This window comes from Triticum dicoccoides, chromosome 1B, assembly GCF_002162155.2.
Source record: "Triticum dicoccoides isolate Atlit2015 ecotype Zavitan chromosome 1B, WEW_v2.0, whole genome shotgun sequence".
Lineage (NCBI taxonomy): Eukaryota > Viridiplantae > Streptophyta > Magnoliopsida > Poales > Poaceae > Triticum > Triticum dicoccoides.
In genome coordinates, this window is record NC_041381.1 from 77,984,476 (window position 1) to 78,007,281 (window position 22,806).

The window sequence follows — 22,806 nt, forward strand, 5'->3', positions numbered from 1 at the left end:
TTTCTAGAAAATGTTCAAGAATTTAAGAAAATGTTCACAATTTCGAAAAAATGTTCGTGAGTTATAAAAAGTGTTCACGGTGACAAAAAAATGTTCATGATTTTGTAGAATGTACACAAATAAGTAAAAATAAAACCACGGTCTTGAAAAAAATGCTCATCATTCCCAAAAAAATTAATGACTTCAAAATAAATCACAAATTGATAGATTTTTGGAAATGGAAAAAAAAGTGTAAAAATGAAAACAGATAAGTAAAGAAAAAACGAAAAGAAAACAGAAAAGAAAAAGAAAAAAGAAAAAAGAAAAAAGAAAAAGAAAAAAGAAAAGGAAAAAAGAAAAAACCCGATTCAGGGAAGGTTCTAGAACCTTCCCAAAACCGGTTGGGGGTGAAACCCTGGAATGGGCCGGCCCATGTTAACAGCAGCGAGCGAGTGGGGGTACACGCTACGTCGCTCCCCGACGCATTATGCGCCGTATAGGAACCCCGCCTCACTATTTCGAGGAGCAACCAATTTAGGAGGTCGTTCGGGAGTCTTCTCAAGGGTCAATTTGGGGATTGCTTGAGCGTGTATCACTCAGTCGGCGCCATGTGTCGCGCTTTGGTCGCTCTCTTCGGATTTTTTTTATATTTTTCGCACGTGTTTTATGATTTTTAGATGTGTTTTTTTCGGTTTTCCATGGGTCTTTCTTAGCTTTTCGAAAAAATATTGAAAAAACATTGTGTGAAAAAAAATGCTTCCGCGAGAGACACGGTCATGCCTCTTGGACACGAAAAAATATATTTTTTTCTTCCGCGAGAGGCATGCTCATAAACAAAGAAAATGTGTTTTTTTTCTTTCATGAGAGGCACAGTTTTTCTTTCACCAGATGCACGGATTTGCTTCCGCGGATGCACGACCGTGTGTCTCGAAAACAGAAGAAAAAAAACATGTTTTCTTTTTTCCCTTCCGCGAGAGGCACGACCGTGTCTTTCGGAAACGAAAAAATGTTTTCTTCTTCTTTTCCATAAGAAGTAAGGTTTTGATTCCGCGAGAGGCATGGATTTGCTTCCGCGAGAGGCACGGTCGCGCCTCTTAGAAACGGCTTTCGAGAAGGGGAAAAACCTGCTCCTTGTGTGGTTTTTTCGTCCGGCTTTTTCCATGAAAAAAAGTTCGTCAAAACCTATCAACATGGGATATAACTTTGAAGAACTCGATGCGAGGAATCCAACAGTGAAAATGGTTCGAGATTTGGAAAAAATTATGACTTCAATCGAATCGGATTCCGCCTGCACCTTATTAGTTCCAATAGAATTTGCAAGATGTAGTCCATCCCTTATGGCTAAAGCTTCCAATGTTGCTGCATTTGCTGCACATGGGTAATAGACGCACTTGCGTGCAATGGATGGGCCATTCACATCTCTAATGATAGCAGTCGCCGCTCCTATGCCTGAATCAATGTACAAAGATGCATCAACATTGAGCTTCACATAGCCAAGATTTGATTTGGACAATTTAGGGTACTACTTTGGATATTTTTTCGGTTCAGATTTGCATTATTTGCGGTTATTGCCAAAACTGAAACCGGCCACCGGCAAAATAGTGGCACCCTCTCTGAATGTGTAGTTTGCCTCCTCAACCACCAAAGGTACGAGCAGCCTACTGCAACTACAACTTGAACCTCCACTAATCATGTGTCATGCATCAAGGCAGAAGGAGATCTGAAAATATGTTCAAGGACAGTCGATCCCGAAAGATCAATAACTAGAGCTTCTTGAATTAGGTTCTCAAGGCCTAGTTTCTCTCAAAGATAAACAACTCTGTCACAAGTGAACATGAGGTGTATGACATCTTCAGCTCCTTTGTTGTAAAGGGGACAATGACCTTCGTGGCCAATATGGTGATTAGTTAGGATGCTTTTTAATGGAAGGATGCCGTGAAGAGCCCTCCAACAGAAAAAATTGAACTTTCCTACGAATCTTCAATTCCCACATCCTCTTTCAAACCGGATTATTAGTAGATGGTCCAGGAGCAGACACATATATTGATCTACCTCCGAATTGGTGGTTCCATTCTAAATGGTAGGCCGTGCGGATGGAGAAGATTCCATTCCATGTTGAATTACATGCAATGAAATCATCAAAGGCACCTATGCTTAGTGGGTTTTGCATAATCCTTCGTGCATCAATAAAACCAAAGGTAGCAGTAACCAACTCCTCACCCCATCCGCCAGTAATGGCATTAATGAGTTCACTAACATTGGTTAATAGTTGATAACCTCGTTGAGTGATAATCATCCTACTAGGACTAGATGGGACCCAAGGGTCCGTCCAGATATTAACACTCTCATCATTTCCAATTCGCCAAATATATCCTCGTTTAAATGTTTGGATGCCCGCAACAAGGCTTTGCCACGTGAAGGACGGTTCATTCTTTGGTCCTACTTTGAGAATCTCGGGGTAGTACCTTGCTTTCAAAATCTAGGCACAAATAGAATTTGGGTATTTGATAAGTCGCCAAACTTGTTTTGCAAGCATCGCCAGGTTAAAACTATGCAGACCACTATCAGTGCTAAAACCAACGGATCTCGGGTAGGGGTCCTGAGTTGTAAGTCTATGAACAATGGTAACATGGTACGAAGGGAGACGGTGTTTACCCAGGTTCGGGCCCTTTCGAATAGGTAAACCCTACATCCTACTTTGATTATATTGACGCATGGAGTGTAGAGTACCGAGATCGTATGATTGTGTTCTAAACCCTTAGACCAGTAATCGTAACTCTAAAGAACTAGATAATGCCCCGCGCGTTGCTGCGGGAACTTTTTATGGATTTGTAGAGTAACGTCCACATGCTAAAGAAGATAACAATTGGAATAAATAATATGAAAAATTTCCTATTCAAAGATGTTACTACAATACAAATTTCCAGTGTACAGCCTTGATGAAGAGCATTTTTTAATCCGTCTCGGGTATGTTATGTATAGAATTAAGATATGTATTGCAGATTAAAATCCATAGATGTAGCAGAAAAACTGTGGCAATTGTCTTACAAATATATGAGTTAAAAACTTTGGATTTTAAAACCTGGACCTGATGTGTAGGCTATCTTATCTTTCGTCTTCAACAAAAACCTGGATTGGTAGGGCAGAATCAAGGGACACCTTGAGAAAGATGTTGCACAGAGAATCTGGTATAGAAAAAGAGAGGCCACATCGAGGGTTGCAGATCTGACAGGGCCAACACACATGGTACCAGCAAGTGATATGTGTCAAATATAAAAGTCGCTAATGATGGTAGATCACAACAGTTTGCTCAATTTCCCTGCATAGATTCCTTCAAGAGTATTGACCAATATTCAAGATATCACCAAGAAGGGGTCATCATTGTTTTGTCGTAACCGAGTGAGCTGCAAGGTATAAAAAAATAAAGTAAGAAGGTGTGCACATGTGTGGTTCATATATGGTTCCAAGAAGAATGAAAAAAAAGAATCTCACCGATGTTTGCTTTGGGATAACACCATAAAACTTCTGATTACATGATATCGAAAGTATGAATAACTATTAAAGATCAGTGGCAAGCAAATAATTCAAACAAACATATGTTCAAGCACTGAACGGATCAACTGATGAAGACTAATATATGCACTCTACTATATACAATTGATAAATCATCAGTTCCGTTGTTAAATAAGGGAGGTGTAATACAGAAAAAAGAAGCAAAAACCAATTACTGTAAACTAAGATCAATGACAGAAAACAACAAAGATCGGTGATAAACAAATAACTGAAATAAATATATCTTCTTGGACTGAACCAAAACCTGATACTTGATAAATCATGTAGAGCTTTTCTTGTGGACCTTGGTGCTGGTCAGCCAACGTATGAAGAACCGACTGGGGAGAGCCGCGCGAGGAAGAGGTGCATTGAAGGGGAGCAAAGGCGTTGAGGTTATGGACACGACGGAAACATTGTAGGTCAGCTGCTTAATTGGATAGGAATTGCGTACCCTGCAGGAGAAAGGAGATGTAGATATACCGGTCTCTGTTGCAATAAAATATTGGAATCTGTTGGAGATTTGAGAAGGTGAAGAGGGGGAGGTGCTGCCATGAAGAACAGAGGAGGCTGCGATGGGGGATCCTTGGGAGTCAAAAGAGTAGTGTTGTGGTCCGTGTAGAAGACGGGAAGCGCAGGAGGCGCTGCGATGGGAAAGAAGAAACGGAGCGGTGCGTCGAGGCGCTGCATTGACGAAGAAGAAACGAAGCGGTGCGTCGGTTTCCCGAACAGAGGAGTCCTCTACGACTCTTTGGAAAAAAACATTAGCAGGTATTGTGGCAGCATTACAATCCAGGAAAAATCAATAGTGGAAGATAGCTATTTAGGAATAAATGATACCGAAGAGGAAACGGCCAAAGGGATGGTTGTGTAGTAAAAAATTATTCAAACAACGTGTTGGTCCGCTTGTGTTTGGTATTGCAATGCATGCATGCGATAGTTGGTGATCTGGTTGGATGCCTTGACGTGGATAGCTCCATGTGAAGATAAATAGGAGTGGGATTGGTGGGCCACATATAGTGATGTGGATAGCATGCATGTCTAGATAATTGAAAAAGTGGGGATGAACTTATTAAGTATATAGGATAAACACCTCGGCTTATGTATGCATCGGGGGGACCTAGGTTACACATATGGTCGATTGTCAATTCGCCGACTATAGAGCAATCCTTGAAGTACACGCCAACTCTTCGAAGGTTTCCATATTGATCACACCGAGGTTCATAGCTTCAATAGTCTTTCCTTTTAGTGATCGATGGGCCATAAGCCCGACTAATGGACTATGGGTCGTACATCTTAGTACCCCTTAGTCAAGGACACCGTCAATAGCCCCTAGTTTGGCCTTTGAAGTCGAAGACTGCAGGTTTATCCTCAGGTCGGTCTCTTCGGTTGATGTCTTCGGCTTAGCAGGCAAGTTCCTCCTTCGTTAGTATTGCGTTAGGATTCGACATCATTGGCGCCGGTAATAACAATCTGAGCAACTAACATACTCCAAGACCATGTGATCCCTTTCCAATGCAATCCGAAGACTTGCATCAGAGAATGACTATGGGGCCCACTAATCGTGGTCCCAGTTACTTATATATATTTTCTTGATTTTCATGAAAGCATATTGATGGCTCGATATCAAAGCGCCCCCACCACTTGGTTTACACGGGTACTTAACTGGCTAGGGTCACTGCAAATGTTTCACCCCTGTATTTCCCCACCTTGCCTTGGCACGAAATCCTCTCCTCAAGAGCTATCGCAATGGCAGGCGTCCCAAGTTCGTTGACGCGTCCCCATGGGCCTCTCAAGGGGGGTTGGAGAAGTTGTTCTATCACCCGTCTCCAATTAAATCACCTCGCCACTCAAGGTTGTTTGCCGATTCCAACCTCACGTCCACCCTCCCTGGCTTGATGTCCATAGATGGCCAGTGCTTTCAGATAATCACCCCACACCACATGGGGGGCGTGTTTGTTTTGTCCCATTCCTCCAACGAGGTATGGGATTTCTGACTCATCCGTTCCTTAGGGGTCTGCTAGAGTTCTACAAAATTCAACTCCACCATCTTACTCTCAACTCGATCTTGCATATCACGGGATTTTTGTCGCCCTCTGCGAAATGTACCTCGGATGTGAGGCTCACCTTGGGTTGTGGAGGAAATATTTTCTGCTTAATGCCTTGCTCCCGAGATGAGAAAATCCATGAGGTTGGAGGGGCTAAGGTATGTCGAATTACAGGGGTCAGCTATCTTCTCGGTGTTGGGAAATTTAGTAGAAAACGAAAAAAATCACCTACGAACACCTAGGTGTTGGGAAACGTTGCATGGAAAACAAAAAAAAATTACGCACATGCAAGATCTATCAAGGAGATGCATAGCAACGAGAGGGGGAGAGTGTGTCTACCTACCCTTATTGACCGTAAGTAGAAGCGTTTTACAACGCGGTTGATGTAGTCAAACTTTCTTCGCGCTCCAACCGATCTAGTACTGAACGCACGGCACCACCGTGTTCTGCACACGTTTAGCTCGGTGACATCCTCGACCTTCTTGATCCAGCAAGATAGCGAGGTAGTAGATGAGTTCTGGCAGCACGACGGCATGGTGACAGTGACGGTGAAGTTATCTCCGCAGGGCTTCGCCTAAGCACTACGAAAATATGACCAGGGGTGTAAATGGTGGAGGGGGGCGCCGCGCACGGCTACACAATTGTCTGGTGTGTGCTAGGCTCCCCCCTCACATATATATATAGGTGGGAGGGATGGAGGAGCAGCCATAGGAGGCACCCAAGTAGGAGGAATCCTACTTGGAGTCCCTCCCAAGCCGCCCCCTGCCATATATAACCGAGGGCGAAGGAAAGAGGGGGGAGGGAAGGAAATGGGCATCCTAATCCACACTTTCCTTTCCCTCCCCCCTTTCCTTATCCTCCTTAGGCCAGCCATCTATGGGGCGCACCAACCCCTTGTGGCTGGTGCATTTCCTCTCTTGGCCCATAAGGCCCATATCTTTTGCCGGGGGTGCCCGGAAACCCTTCCGGTGACCCGATAAGTAGTCGGTACCCCACGAAACACTTTCGGTGTTCGAATACCATCGTCATATATATATATATATCAATCTTTACCTAACGACCATTTCGAGACTCCTCGTCATGTCAGTGATCTCATCCGGGACCCCGAACAACATTCAGTCACCAAATCACATAACTCATATAATACTATATCATCAACGAACGTTAAGCGTGCGGACCCTACGGGTTCGAGAACTATGTAGACATGACCGAGGCACCTCTTCGATTAATAACCAATAGTGGAACCTGGATGCCCGTATTGGCTCCTACATATTCTACAAAGATCTTTATCGGTCGAACCGTTATGACAACATACGTAATTCCCTTTGTCCATCGGTATGTTACTTGCCCGAGATTCGATCATCGGTATCTTCATACCTAGTTCAATCTCGTTACCGGCAAGTCCCTTTACTCATTCCGTAATACATCACCTCGCAACTGCTACGTCTTGAGCTTGCGTTGGTTTTCCTTGAAGAGGAAAGAGTGATGCAGCAATAGTAGCGCAAGTATTTCCCTCAGTTTTTGAGAACCAAGGTATCAATCCAGTAGGAGGCTCCTCAAAAGTCCCACGCACCTACACAAACAAACAAAGAACTCGCAACCAACGCAATAAAGGGGTTGTCAATCCCTTCACGGCCACTTGCGAAAGTGAGATCTAATGGAGATAGTATGATAAGATAAATATATTTTTGGTATTTTATAATATAGATGCAAAAAGTAAAGATGCAAATAAAAGTAGATTGGAAGCAAATATGATAAGAGATAGACCCGGGGGCCATATGTTTCACTAGTGGCTTCTCTCAAGATAGCATAAGTATTACGGTGGGTGAACAAATTACTGTCGAGCAATTGATAGAAAAGCAAATAATTATGAGATTATCTAGGCATGATCATGTATGTAGGCATCACGTCCGCAACAAGTAGACTGACTCCTGCTTGCATCTACTACTATTACTCCACACATCGACCGACTCCTGCCTGCATCACTAGAGTATTAAGTTCACAAAGAACAAAGTAACGCATTAAGCAAGATGACATGATGTAGAGGGATAAACTCATGCAATATGATATAAACCCCATCTTTTTATCCTCGATGGCAACAATACAATACGTGCCTTGCAACCCTTTCTGTCACTGGGTAAGGACGCCGCAAGATTGAACCCAAAGCTAAGCACTTCTCCCATGGCAAGAAAGATCAATCTAGTAGGCCAAACCGAACTGATAATTCGAAGAGACTTGCAAAGATAACTCAATCATACATAAAAGAATTCAGAGAAGATTCAAATATTATTCATAGATAAACTTGATCATAAACTCACAATTCATGGAATCTCGACAAACACGCCGCAAAAAGAGTTTACATCGAATAGATCTCCACAAGAGAGGGGGAGAACATTGTATTGAGATCCAAAAAGAGGGAGGAAGCCATCTAGCTAATAACTATGGGCCCGTAGGTCTGTGTAAACTACTCACAACTCATCGGAGGGGCTATGGTGTTGATGTAGAAGCCCTCCGTGGTCGATTCCCCCTCTGGCAGAGCGCCGGCGAAGGCTCCAAGATTGGATCTCGCGGATACAGAAGGTTACGGCAGTGGAAATTGTGTTTCGTTGGCTCCCTGGTTGTTTTCGGGGGTACGTAGGCTTATATAGGAGGAAGAAGTACGTCGGTGGCCGCCCGAGGGGCCCACGAGACAGGGGGCGCGCCCTACCCTCTCGTGGATGCCTCGACTGCTTCTTGACTTGCACTCCAAGTCCTCTGGATCACGTTCGTTCCAAAAATCACGCTCCCGAAGGTTTCATTCAGTTTGGACTCCGTTTGATATTCCTTTTCTTCGAAATACTGAAATAGGCAAAAAAAACAGCAATACGGGCTGGGCCTCCGGTTAGTAGGTTAGCCCCAAAAATGATATAAATGTGTAAAATAAAGCCCATAAACATCCAAAAGGGGTAATATAATAGCATGAAACAATCAAAAATTATAGATACGTTGAAGACGTATCAGCAACTAACTCCTTAGTCATTTGCTTGCAAGCTTATGATGTGTATTACCGAGAGGGCCCAGAGAAACCTCTCCGATACTCGGAGTGACAAATACTAATCTGAACCTATGCCAACTCAATAAACACCTTCGGAGATACCTATACATTGTAATGTTTGATAGCACACAGGTATTCCTCCGGTATCCAGAGTTGCATAATCTCATAGTCGAATGAATACGTATTTGACATGAAGAAAGCAACAGCAATAAAACTGAACAATCATTATGCTAAGCTAATGGATGGGTCTTGTCCATCAAATCATTCACCTAATGATGTGGTCCCATTATCAAATGACAAGTCATGTCTACGGTCAGGAAACCTTAATCATCTTTGATCAACGAGCTAGTCTAGTAGAGGCTTACTAGGGACACGGTGTTTGTTTATGTATTCACACATGTATTTAAGTTTCCGATCAATACAGTTCTAGCATGAATAATAAACCTTTATCATGAATAAGGAAATATAAAATAACAACTTTATTATTGCCTCTAGGGCATATTTCCTTTAGTCTCCCACTTCACTAGAGTCAATAATCTAGATTACATTGTAATGAATCTCACACCCATGGAGTCTTGGTGCTGATCATGTTTTTCTCGTGGAAGAGGCTTAGTCAACGGGTCTGCTACATTCAGATCCATATGTTTCTTGCAAATTTCTATGTCTCCATCCTTGACTTGTTCACGTATGGAGTTGAAGCATCTCTTGATGTGTTTGCTTCTCTTGTGAAACCTGGATTCCTTCCCCAAGGCAATTGCTCCAGTGTTGTCACAAAAGATTTTCATTGGACCCGATGCACTAGGTATTACACCCAGATCGGATATGAACTCCTTCATCCAGACTCCTTCATTTGCTGCTTCCAAAGCAGCTATGTACTCCGCTTCACACGTAGATCCTGCCATAACGCTCTGCTCGGAACTGCACCAACTGACAGCTCCACCATTCAATATAAATACATATCCAGTTTGTGACTTAGAGTCATCTGGATCAGTGTCAAAGCTAGCATCGACGTAACCATTTATGACGAGCTCTTTATCACCTCCATAAATGAAAAACATATCCTTGGTCCTCTTTAGGTACTTCAGGATGTTCTTGACAGCTGTCCAGTGATCCACTCCTGGATTACTTTGGTACCTCCCTGCCAGACTTATGGCAAGGCACACATCAGGTCTGGTACATAGCATAGCATACATGCTAGAACCTATGGCTGAGGCATAGGGAATGACTTTCATTTTCTCTCTATCTTCTGCAGTGGTCAGGCTTTGAGTCTGACTCAACTTCACACCTTGTAACACAGGCAAGAACCCTTTCTTTGACTGATCCATTTTGAATTTCTTCAAAACTTTATCATGGTATGTGCTTTGTGAAAATCCTATTAAGCATCTCGATCTATCTCTATAGATCTTGATGCCCAATATATAAGCAGCTTCACCGAGGTCTTTCATTGAAAAATTCTTATTCAAGTATCCTTTTATGTTATCCAGAAATTCTATATCGTTTCCAATCAAAAATATGTCATCTACATATAATATCAGAAATGCTACAGAGCTGCCACTCACTTTCTTGTAAATACAGGCTTCCCAAAGTATGTATAAAACCATATGCTTTGATCACCTCATCAAAGCGTATATTCCAACTCTGAGATGCTTGCAGCAGTCCATAGACGGATCGCTGGAGCTTGCACACTTTGTTAGCACCTTTATGATCAACAAAACCTTCGGGTTGCATCATATACAACTCTTCTTTAAGAAATCCATTAGGAATGCAGTTTTGACGTCCATTTGCCAGATTTCGTAATCATAAAATGTGGCAATTGCTAACATGATTCGGACGGACTTGAGCATCGCTACGGGTGACAAAGCCTCATCATAGTCAACCCCTTGAACTTGTCGAAAACCTTTCGCGACAAGTCGAGCTTTGTAGACAGTAACATTATAATCAACGTCAGTCTTCTTCTTGAAGATCCATTTATTCTCTATGGCTTACCGATCATCGGGCAAGTCCACCAAAGTCCACACTTTGTTCTCATTCATGGATCCTATCTCAGATCTCATGGCATCAAGCCATTTATCGGAATCTAGCCTTATCATAGCTTCTTCATAGTTCGTAGGTTCGCCATGGTACATAACTTCCAGGACAGGACTTTCATACCACTCTAGTGCGGATCGTGCTCTGGTTGACCTACGAAGTTCAGTAGCAACTTGATCTAAAGTTTTCATGATCATTATCATTAGCTTCCTCCCTAGTTGGTGTAGGCATCAAGGGAACGGTTTTCTATGATGTGCTACTTTCCAATTCGAGAGGAGGTACACTTACCTCATCAAGTTCTACTTTCCTCCCACTCACTTCTTTTGAGAGAAACTCCTTCTCTAGAAAGGTTCCATTCTTGGCAACAAAGATCTTGCCTTCAGATCTGTGCTAGAAGGTGTACCCAATTGTTTCCTTAGGCCGCCGCGAGGCGTCTGACCATACTCATGCTTTAGTGGATTGATAGTGGAATGGGGATGGTGAAACGTAGTACACTTGCCCGACAGGGGTTGCCATAGGGTAGTGGCGACTACACGCGTATGGGTTTGTGGGTTCGTCAACCTTCCAACCCTTTCTACGGGTGCCATGGGCCTCCTTTTATAGATTAAGGGGTCACCTATACAATGGCAAAATAGTCATTATCCACTGATATGATAGCAAATAGTGCTATCATACCTAACTCTCCGGGCTGACAGGGTGCATTAAATGCACCGCTTAGTGTCACATCACTGGTCGCCCAGCAAGGCTTGCCGGGCCATCTTGCCAGCTCCACGCCTGTTCTCTTGACACGTCGCAGGACGGGTGTCATCTGTGGGTTTCTTCTGTAGGAAATGGCTGCCATGTGGCGAATGGTTGCCACTTAATCATCTTGCGGCTTGACACCGCACTGATTGACAACGTGGGTCGTGCTTGAGTGGTTGGTGGGGTGGTTCTACCCCCGCGAGCCCCGGCAGACCTTGCTGGGGTGCCTTGGTTGCCTTCTTCTGGCGGTGGCCTGGATCCTTGCCGGGCTCGCCTGGCCGACAAGGGAGGCCCTTCTCTTGCCGATATCTTGCTCCTCTGGCTTGATCTTGGTCCCTCTGAACTGCATGTTGGTTCTTCAAATCTCTTGGTCCTTCAATCTCTAACTAAAGTTGGTGCTTCAATCTTGTCCTTGTGCTTGTGCACAGTCTGGGCAACGGCCCCAGGGTTTGTTGCACCAACAGAAGCCCCCGGGCCTGCCCCGAACACGCTGCTGAGCGTCGTTAGGGTAGGGCCTAATAAGTGCACATGCAGGGTTGCTGAAGGGGTTGCCCCCTTGAGGTTTCCATTGCTGCTTCATTAGCCTTGATTTCGGGCCAGTTTCCGGTTTCCCCGCGCGTGGTATAAAGCCAATAGTGGTGGGGCCGCTCCTGTGATGGCCTGTGATGACTTTAACACACGGGGTAGAAACTGCCAATTTACTCTTCCCACAGCGCGCCCTTATCCTTAGCCACGTATGCTGCATGCATCTCGTAGGGCAGGTAACGGAGGCGTGTGGCGTGGGGGAGCATCTTGGAGAGGGTCCGCCCGCCTTGAATTGGCGGAGGAGGGCGGTGATCACCCGTTGATGGAGCAGCTGCCCTTCCCCGCACGACCTACAAAAGGGAGGGGCAGAGGAGGGCGGAGTCATCCATCTTTGCATTCCCCCTCTTCTTCTCTTGTTCTCTGCTTCCGCCGGTGATGCCTAAGGGGAGAGCCTGGGGCCAGCCCCCGAGCTCCTGCTTGGGATCTCCCTTGGATCTGAGAGGAAGGTCCAGGTAGCGTGGCACCGACGCCGGGAGTGACAACCCCCGTGTGCTTGCTGCCGGGTCGCCATGGCCTTGACTTCAGTGGGAGGGGACGCGACTAACACCATGCCGTGGCTCGAGATGGGCACGGCGCGTGGAAGTCGACCGCTCCCCATTCTTCTTCCTTTTGCGGCATCGGGGAGGAGCTATAGGAGAGATTTGTTGCTAACGGGGGCGAATCTGGCTCCTCCTAGGCGCGGTTTTCTCGTCGAACAGGAAGGCTCCTTGCTCTCTCACGCGTCTTCAGGACATGCAATGACTTCCAACATCAGGGCTCTCGGGGATGGCCATGCTCTCTGTGGAAGGATTTAGAGAGCATGGTGTCCGGCGTAGTGGTCGTGCCGAGGTCTTCAGGTGGTAGTGATGCGGACGGCAGCGACAACCCACGACGCGTCAAGAACGCGAACGACCGTTCCGATGAGTCGTGTTTGCCGGTGACTCTGTGCCTCCCATCTGGTCCTCCGGCAGTGTCACCATCCATGTCTGCCCTCCGGTTTCTTCCTCCTTGCTGGGGAGTGGCGCTGTCCTGATCCTGGGGAGGCACCAAATCCCAGCTGTGCCCGCCTCCGGCCCCTTCGACCTCTTCCTGTAGGAGATGGACATGGGCAAAGGCGTAACGGGGCACTTATCTTTTTCAATCTTAAACTTGTAGGAAATCGCTAAATTTTAATTCAAATAATGTAATCTCTTGAGTCCATCTTTGTATTATGTAATGCTTGTACTTGTATCAGCATATAAATGAAAAAGATGAACCTTGCCGGGAACCCGTGCATGTGTATGTCCATGCAGAGGTGGAGTGTCTCTTTAATGAAAATAAACGAGTTTTCCCGGCAGGATATCCTGCCGGCACCCTCTTTGTCTACCGGAGAGCTACGTCTGCCGGGGGACAGACAGAGGGGCCAGCCCCCTGCCAGCTCCTTTTTACTAAAGGCCACTGCAACCATCCTGACTGAAGCAATGTTCGAGTCATGGATGGGAGCACCTAAGTTTCAAAAGAGAGGCGAGGTTTTCTCATGCAAAGTTATATCTTTACATAACACTAATGGACAAGAGTTAAAACTTATCTATTTGGCTTGCCAGGGATCGATGTGCCTGCAATCTTCTCGTCCCTTGTCGAAGCCAAGTTCACGGCAGGAACCTGCAACTCCTTGTAGATGAGAATGAATGCGGGATGCAATCCTATCTATATGCATATGCAAATGCTCATGAAATGCTTATGCAATGATCTTGGTGTGCTCATGCATGCATGCAATCTTAATTGGAGGCCCCCCCTACAACGCTTCTTTCTTTTCTCTTGCACGGGGTCATCGCCCCGGCTTCGTACAAGGGGTTACATGCAGCTGAGGCAAGGCCTGTACAAAAGGGTGGCTATCGGGCAATGCCCGATAGCCTCGCGCCTTACGGGTAGTACTTACGGAGATGCTCAATATTCCATGAGTTTTGCAACTGAGTGCCATCTCCTGTCTCCAGACGGACTGCGCCAGGTCTGGTGACTCGTACCACCCGGTAAGGGCCTTCCCACTTTGGTGACAGGTTGTTTGTACCCTTGGCGGACTGAAGGCGCCTAAGGACAAGTCACCTTCCTCAAAACACCGGGCATGAACCCTGCGGCTGTGATAGCGACACAGGGCTTGCTAGTAGCGTGCAGGACGCGTAGCAGCCCGGAGATGGTTCTCCTTGAGTAGCACAACATCGTCACGCCGGTGTTGATCTTGCGCTACTTCATCATAGGCAAGCACTCGAGGGGACTCGTAAATGAATTCCGTGGGGATGACTGCTTCTGCCCCGTAGACAAGGGAGAAGGGAGTCTGCCCGGTAGCTCAGTTAGGTGTCGTTCTGAGGGACCAGAGAACTACCAATAGCTCCTTGATCCACCGCCTGCCGTGCTTCTGCAGCGTATCGAAAGTTCTTGTCCTAAGTCCACGTAGCACTTCAGCGTTTTCCCTCTCAGCTTGTCCATTGCTCCAGGGGTGTGCCACAGAGGCGAATGAGATCTTGCATCCAAGGGTACGAACATATCGCATGAAGGCGTGGCTCGTGAATTGGGTGCCGTTGTCGGTGATGATCCTTGCCGGAACTCCAAAATGACACACCAATTCTTTCAATAACTTGATAGCCGACTGAGCAGTCACCTTTCTCACGGAAGTCACTTCCGGCCACTTTGTAAACTTGTCAATAGCGACAAACAAGAATTCAAAGCCCCCGATTGCTCGGGGGAAGGGGCCGAGGATATCGAGCCCCCAGACCGAAATGGCCATGATAAAGGGATTGTCTGAAGGGCTTGGGTAAGCAGGTGTGTTCTCTTGGAATGGAACTGGCAGGCTTCACATGTCGTGGCGAGCTCGATTGCATCTTGGAGGGCTGTGGGCCAATAGAATCCTTGCCGGAATGCTTTCCCAACTAATGCCCTTGATCCAATATGTGAGCCGCACATTCCTTTGTGAATCTCAGCCATCAGTTCCTTTCCATCTTCCCGGCAAACACACTTCAATTTCAAATCGTTGGGCCTCCTTCTGTACAGAGTATCATTGACAAACTAATACATACTGGCCCTTCGGGCTACTTTCTCTGCTTCATCTTGGTTGCCGAGAAGTTCTCCGGTTTGGAGGAAGCAGATGATGTGCCTTGCCCAAGTTGGAGCCTGGGGCTCAGCAACAAGGACTAGCGGCACCTCCTCTGCCGTGGGAGCACCAACCTTGTTTGTGGGGTCCATGGGCCTGGCTGGAGGGGGTGGTCCGGCAGGCTGTGAGGAGTTGTTTCTGGCAGGGTCTCTGTCGGGAGCGGACGGCTCAACCGGGAGAGGCTTACCGTAGTCCAACTTTTTCCTTTTCCGGGCCATTGTGGCTGGTGATACGGAGGGCTGATAGAGACGGAGAAGAAAAGTTCCTGGTTCCACAGGAAGCTTCTGCGCAGCACACTTTGACAGGTGATCAGCTATGCTGTTTTCCGCACGGGGTACGTGCTCTGTTTGCAACCCGTCAAAGTGCTCCTCCAATCTCCTCACTTCCTCAATGTATGCTTCCATCAATGGGCTTTGATAATCCTTGTTGACTTGTCTCACCACCAGTTTCAAATCTCCTCGTATGATCAACTTCTTGATTCCCAATTCTGCTGCAATTCTGAGCCCAACAAGGAGCCCTTCATACTCAGTTGTATTGTTGGTAGCTTCTTCCCAGGCAAAGTGCATTTGGATGACGTACTTTAAGTGCTCCCCGAATGGGGCAACAAGAAGCACGCCGGCCCCCACACCTTGTAGGGAAAAAGCACCATCAAAATACATAATCCGTTCTTGGGTGATTCCTTGCTGGGGATAGCCATCTCTGTCACTTCCTCATCAAGGGTTGGCGTCCATTCTGCAATAAACTCTGCCAGTGCCCTGCTCTGAATAATTGACGTGCTTTCAAACTTCAAACCAAAGCTAGATAACTCCAAAGCCCACTCCACTATTCTGCCAGTAGCCTCAGGGGTTCGGAGTATCCTTCACAACAGAAAACGAGTGACAACTGTGATCTCATGGGCTTGTAAGTAGTGGTGCAGTTTCCTTGAGGCCATAATGAGACCAAGGATCAACTTTTGCATGCCAGAGTACCTCGATCTAGCCCCTTGTAACAAGGAGCCGACAAAGTATACTAGGCGCTGCACCACTTTCTTCCTTGCCGCGTCCTTGGGGTTGCTCTCATTGCCGTGCTCATTGCTGCTTTGATCCTTTTCTCACTCTGCCGTTATCTGCCCACTTTCTGCCTCATCCACTTCTCGCTGTGCTACCAAGGCCACACTAACCACTTGGTTGGTTGCCGCCAAGTATAGCAACAACAACTCTTGGGGTTTGGGTGCAACCAAGGTAGGCACAAACGATAGGTAGGCCTTCAATTCCTGCAGAGTTGCATCTTCTTCCGGGGTCCACTTCATAGGCCCTGCCTTCTTCAAAATTTTAAAGAACGACAGGCACGCTCGACAGACTTGGAAATGAATCTACTTAGGGTGGCAACACATCCCGTCAAGCGCCTCACATCCTTAACTATCCTTGGTGCTTGGATCTGCTCGATGGCTTTGATCTTGTCGGGGTTAGCTTCGATCCCCCGATGGGACACGAAGAAACCAAGCAGCTTGCCGGAGGGGACACCAAACACACACTTCTCCGGATTAAGCTTCAAGTTGATCTTGCGCAGATTAGCAAATGTCTCCTCCAAATCCTGGATAAGAGTGGTCTTATCCTTGGTTTTGATCATGATATCATCCATATAGGTTCTATGTTTCTGTGTAACTGTGGCTCACAACCAATCTAAACTGCCCTTGCAAAAGTGGACCCGACACTCTTTAGTCCGAATGGCATGCGGACAAAGCATTACGTACCACATGAAGTGATGAAGAATGTCTTCTCTTCATCTTCTTTGGACATGAAGATCTGGTGATATCCGGAATACGCATCCAAAAAGGAGAGCAAATCACACCCTGAAGTGGAATCCACAATCTGGTCGATTCGCGGCAAGGGAAATGGGTCCTTCAGGCAAGCCTTGTTGAGATATGTGAAATCAATGCAAAGCCTCTATTTCCCATTTTCTTTCCAGACTACCACTGGGTTTGCTAACCATGTAGGATGCAACACTCCTCTGACTAAACCAGCTGCCTCCAGTTTCGTAATTTCCTCGGCAATGAACTGCAGCCTTTTCCAAGGCCTGCTTCCGGACTTTCTGCTTGACAAGTCGGGCATGTGGGCAGACAACAAGGTGGTGCTCGAGTACCTTCCTCGGAACACCGGGGATATCAGATGGTTTCCAGGCAAACACATCGATATTCGCCCGTAGGAAGGCAACGAGCGCACTTTCCTATTTGTTGTCAAGGGTGGCACTGATGGTGAAAGTACAGTCAACGCCAGCCAGCCCTGCCGAGACCTTATTCACTTGGGGCGCATCAACCTTGGATCTCTTGCTATTGGAACACTCCGGCACGTCGTCAATGGGTGTCGTGCACTCGGATGGGGCACGCTTCCCGGACTCCTTGCTGGAGGTCCTACAATCCCTTTCCTTTCCTTTGCTTTCCTTGGCGGGAGTTGTTGTTGCTGCAGCCTCTGTTGCGACTGCATCCCGGTACATCTTGTCCATGCAGATAATTGCATCCTTCTCCTCTAATGGGAGGTGATGACTCCAAGTGGCCCAGGCATCTTCAGAGTGTTATAAGCATAGTGGGATGCTGCCATGAACTTGGCCAGGGCCAAGCGTCCAAGAATCCCATTGTATGGCAGGGGGAGATCAACCACATCAAACACAACCTTCTCTGTTTGGTAGTTCAGTTCTCCCCCAAACGTCACTGGCAATGTAATCTTCCCTTTAGGATGGCTCCTGCCGGGGTTAACTCCTTGAAACGTGCCGGTAACCTCTAGCTCTTCTTCTCCTATCTGAAGCTTACTGATAATTGCCGTGGAAATCAGATTCAACCCGGCCCCGCCATCTACTAACATCTTTGTGAGCTTGAGGTTGCGAATTGTCGGGGAGACCAACAATGGCAAGCATCCTACCACTGTGGTGCGGCCAGGGTGATCATCCTCATCAAATATGATTGGCGTGCGGGACCATTTGAGCGGTTTCTGGGCCTCTGGCGCTGGCTCCACAACATTGATCTCTCGTGCCCATCGCTTGAGCTGGCGGTGGGAGGAGTGCAAAGATGCACCCCCATCAATGCATAGGGCGTGAGTAGCCTTCTGAAATTCCTGCTCACTGGTTTCCTCTTCATTCCCTTCATCACTCACATCATCACAGACTTCCTTCTCTTGACCCCTGGCAGGTTTTCCTTGGTTCCAAAAGGGTTTGCCAAGGCGATTTGCTTCACCACCTCGGCCCTTTCTGCCGGCGGCATTCTGACATTTTTCCTTGTCACGCTTATCATATTCCGCCCTCTGTTTCTTGACAAGCTGCTCAACGTGGTAACTCTCCTGAAGGTCATGGCCCTTGGTCCGGTGGATCTTGTAGTACGGGCCATCACCTTTCCCAGCTTTCTCGGTGGCAACGGCTTCCCGGCAGGCCGTGCAAGCGGCAACTTCCTTACCGAGGGCCTCAGCCTTGGCCTTCTTGCCGGTACTAGGTGTCCCCGAACCTTTTGCAGTCATCACTGCCTTATCTCTTGGCTTCTTACTACACTTCTTGCCCTTTCTCTGACTGGTTGACTCATCTTCATCCTCTGAATCAACATTGATGCAATCCTCTTCTCCGGGCAACTCCTTCCTTCCTCCATCCGAGCACACTTATCCACCAGTGTGTATAGCTCCTTCACAGTCTTGGGCAACCGCACGTTCATCTCGGAACGAATGCGACGGTTGCGCACATTGGACTCGAAGGCTGCTATAACGGCTGCTGGATGGATATTTGGAATATTCTTATGAACTTCACTGAATCTTTGTAAATACTTACGGAGAGTTTCTCCTTCATTCTGCTGGAGAAGTTGCAGGTCGCTGGGTCTACCGGGCTCTTGGTGGCCACCGGTGAAGGCACCGATGAACTCGTGGAACAGGTCTGCCCATGACGAAATGGAGTTCTTCGGCAGGTGCATCAGCCAAGACCTCATGTTGGACTTGAGGGCCAAAGGGAGGTAGTTGGCGAACACCTTCTCATCTCTTCCCCCGGCAGCTTGAACAACAATGGTGTAGATGCTCAGGAACTCTGTCGGGTTCAGCCTCCCTTCGTACTTCTCAGGTATATATGGCTTGAACATGCGAACGGACGGTCAACGGACTTGCCGCAACTCTCGTGTAAAGGCAGGGTAGCCGACCTTGAAAGGTAGGCACCCGCCAACACCGAGCGCATGCTCGTCGACATTGAGGCCGCCGCACCCATCGGTCTGGCGGAGGTTGTCATGGCGTCGATCTATGGCAACACGCACGTCTCCCCGCCGCCTATCCTTCGGGGCTCGACGTAGGCTTGGACGTGCTCAAGGGTTAGAAGAGGCCATCAAGACGTCGTCGGGGTCTTGATTCAGCTGCGCCCGTGTTGGTTGTAGTGGTGGGGACTGCATCGTGGGGACAACCCCCTCCGTTCGGCCAGCAGTATGGGCGATTGCGGTCACTTGGGGAGGTCATGGCAGGCCAGCTTGTCGTGAGCCCCCAGCTTCGGCAAAACTGAGCAGGCTCTGGATGGTGGCACGCCACTCATCCATATGCTCGGCCGCTGGCGGGAACCTCAGTAGAAACTGAGCTCACGCCATAGCCTTCGTGGCTGTGCTTGCCATAGATGTTGATGACGTCGGCCGCACCGTCGCTTGGCTCCTGATGGTGCCAGCGGCGGCGACGGCAGTGGTGCCACGTCACGCAACTGCGGGACGACCACCTTGGCAGTAGGGTCACGCGACCGTGGTGCTCGAGGGTTAGCGGCTCCGTCGAGCACAGCAGTCTGGTCGGCTCGTCCGGGAGGAGGCACATGGGTCGCGGTCGCTCCCGCAGTGGGAGCGACCGGAGGGCGATGGCTCACCCCGGACCCAGCGCCGTTGCTGTGGCTGTGCCCGTCAGTGGGAGGAGAGGGTGCAGACGGAGTGACACCGTCGCCTGCACCTTGTGGAGCGTGACCGCCAAGGTATTGTTGATGTTGTTCTCCTCCGACATCTCCAGCCCCCGTGTCGGCCGCGAGGGGGGGGGAGTGGCGATGGCGCCACCTGCTCCAATCACACCCCCAGCAGCGTTCACATCCTTGCCCGCCCCCGCATCCTCCGAGGCACTGGACACCGCGGACGGATGGGCCGAAGGGCCAAACTTCTTCTTCTTGGGCGCCATGGTCGATGGCGTCGTCAAAGATGAAGATGGTGATGAAGATGACACATTGCGCACGCTTTCAGGTTCGCGCAAGCGAGCCCCTTACCTAGCACGCCAAAGATGTCGCAGGATATCCATGACCACCTATGGGACCAGGAGGCCCCTTGCTGGTTCGGCCGGGGGATGTCGCGTTGCACAAAGAGCAGACCAGCGCATGGCAGCACGACAGAGAGCACACAAGCAATTTACCCAGGTTCGGGCCGTCGTGAGGCGTAAGACCCTACTCCTGCTTTAGTGGATTGATGGTGGAATGGGGATGGTGAAACGTAGTACACTTGATTGGCAGAGGTTTCCGTAGGGCAGCAGCGACTACGCGCGTATGGGTGTGTGGGTTCGTCAACCTTCCAACCCTTTCTACGGGTGCCATGGGCCTCCTTTTATAGATTAAGGGGTCACCACAATGGGCAAATAGTCATTATCCACTAATATGATAGCAAACAATGCTATCATACCTAACTCTCCAGGCTGACAGCGTGCATTAAATGCACTGCTTAGTGTCACATCACTAGTCGCCTGACAAGGCTTGCTGGGCTATCTTGCCAGCTCCACGCCTGTTCTCTTGACACGTCGCAGGACGGGTGTCATCTATGGTTTTCTTCTGTAGGAAATGGCTGCCACATGGTGAATGGCTGCCACTTAATCATCTTGCAGCTTGACATCGCACTGATTGACGACGCGGGTCATGCTTGAGTGGTTGGTGGGGTGGTTCTTCCCCAGTGAGCCCCGACAGACCTTGCCGGGGTGCCTTGGTTGCCTGCTTCTCGCGGTGGCCTCGCCCCTTGCCGGGCTTGCCTGCCCGGCAAGGGAGGACTTTCTCTTGCCGATATCTTGCTCCTCTGGCATGATCTTGGTCCCTTTGAACTGCATGTTGGTTCTTCAAATCTCTTGGTCCTTCAATCTCTGACTTAAGCTGGTGCTTCAATCTTGTCCTTGTGCCTGTACACAGTCTGGGCAACGGACCCAGGGTTTGTTGCACCGACACTTCTCCTCCTTAGGTCGGCCTGCTATGGGGGCGCACGAGCCCCTTGTGTCTGGTGCGTTCCCTCTCTTGGCCCATAAGGCCCATATCTTTTGCTGGGGGTGCCCGGAACCCCTTCCAGTGACCCGATAAGTACCCTGTACCCCCCGAAACACTTCCGGTGTCCGAATACCATCATCCTATATATCAATATTTACCTCTCAACCATTTTGAGACTCCTCGTCATGTCCGTGATCTCATTTGGGACTCTGAACAACATTCGATCACCAAATCACATAACTCACATAATACTATATCGTCAACGAACATTGAGCGTGAGGACCCTACGGGTTCGAGAACTTTGTAGACATGACCGAGACACCTCTCCGGTCAATAACCAATAGAGGAACCTGTATGCCCATATTGGCTCCTACATATTCTACGAAGATCTTTATCGATCGAACCGTTATGACAACATACGTAATTCCCTTTGTCCATCGGTATGTTACTTGCCCGAGATTCGGTCGTCGGTATCTTCATACCTAGTTCAATCTCGTTATCGGCATGTCTCTTTACCCGTTCCGTAATATGTCACCTCACGACTAACTCCTTAGTCATTTGCTCGCAAGCTTATGATGTGTATTACCGAGAGGGCCCAGAGATACCTCTCTGATACTCGGAGTGACAAATCCTAATCTCGATCTATGCCAACTCAACAAACACCTTCAGAGATACCTGTGGAGCATCTTTATGATCACCCAGTTACATTGTGACGTTTGATAGCACACAAGGTATTCCTCCGTTATCCGGGAGTTGCATAATCTCATACTCGAAGGAATATGTATTTGACATGTAGAAAGCAATAGCAATAAAACTAAACGATCATTATGCTAAGCTAACGGATGGGTCTTGTCCATCACATCATTCTCCTATTGATGTGATCCCGTTATCAAATGGCAACTCATGTCTATGGTTAGGAAACCTTAACCATCTTTGATCAACCAGCTAGTCTAGTAGAGGCTTACTAGGGACATGGTGTTTGTTTATGTATTCACACATGTATTTAAGTTTCCAATAAATACAATTCTAGCATGAATGATAAACCTTTATCATGAATAAGTAAATATAAAACAAAAACTTTATTATTGACTCTAGGGCATATTTCCTTCACTAGGAACAGTATGAAGATGCATATAAGGTTTGGATCAATAATCATTACTGACTCCGGAGTGCAGCAAAAGTAGACAAGTCGGTGTAGATCGTACTTGGAGCCCCTCGTACGTTAATGATGATCCCACGAACCACCCTCGAACAATCCCTCGAATGGTAGACCAAAAGCAGGGCCTCTCTACTTGGTTACAAGCGTACGGACTTCACGATCTGGCAGCGCTTCGCCGCCTAGAGCTAATCATTGCCGGAGAATTAGAGGGAGGAGATTAGAACCACACCGGGCTTCTAATTATGAGGATTAGAGGATCTATGTCTAGATCTAATTGATCAAATAGGATCAACTAGAACTAGAACTAGATGAACTAGAGGAGGCTCCAAAACTTGTTTGTTTAAAAGGGCCTAACACCTCAAGTGTATATAGGTTGGGAGGGGAGGAA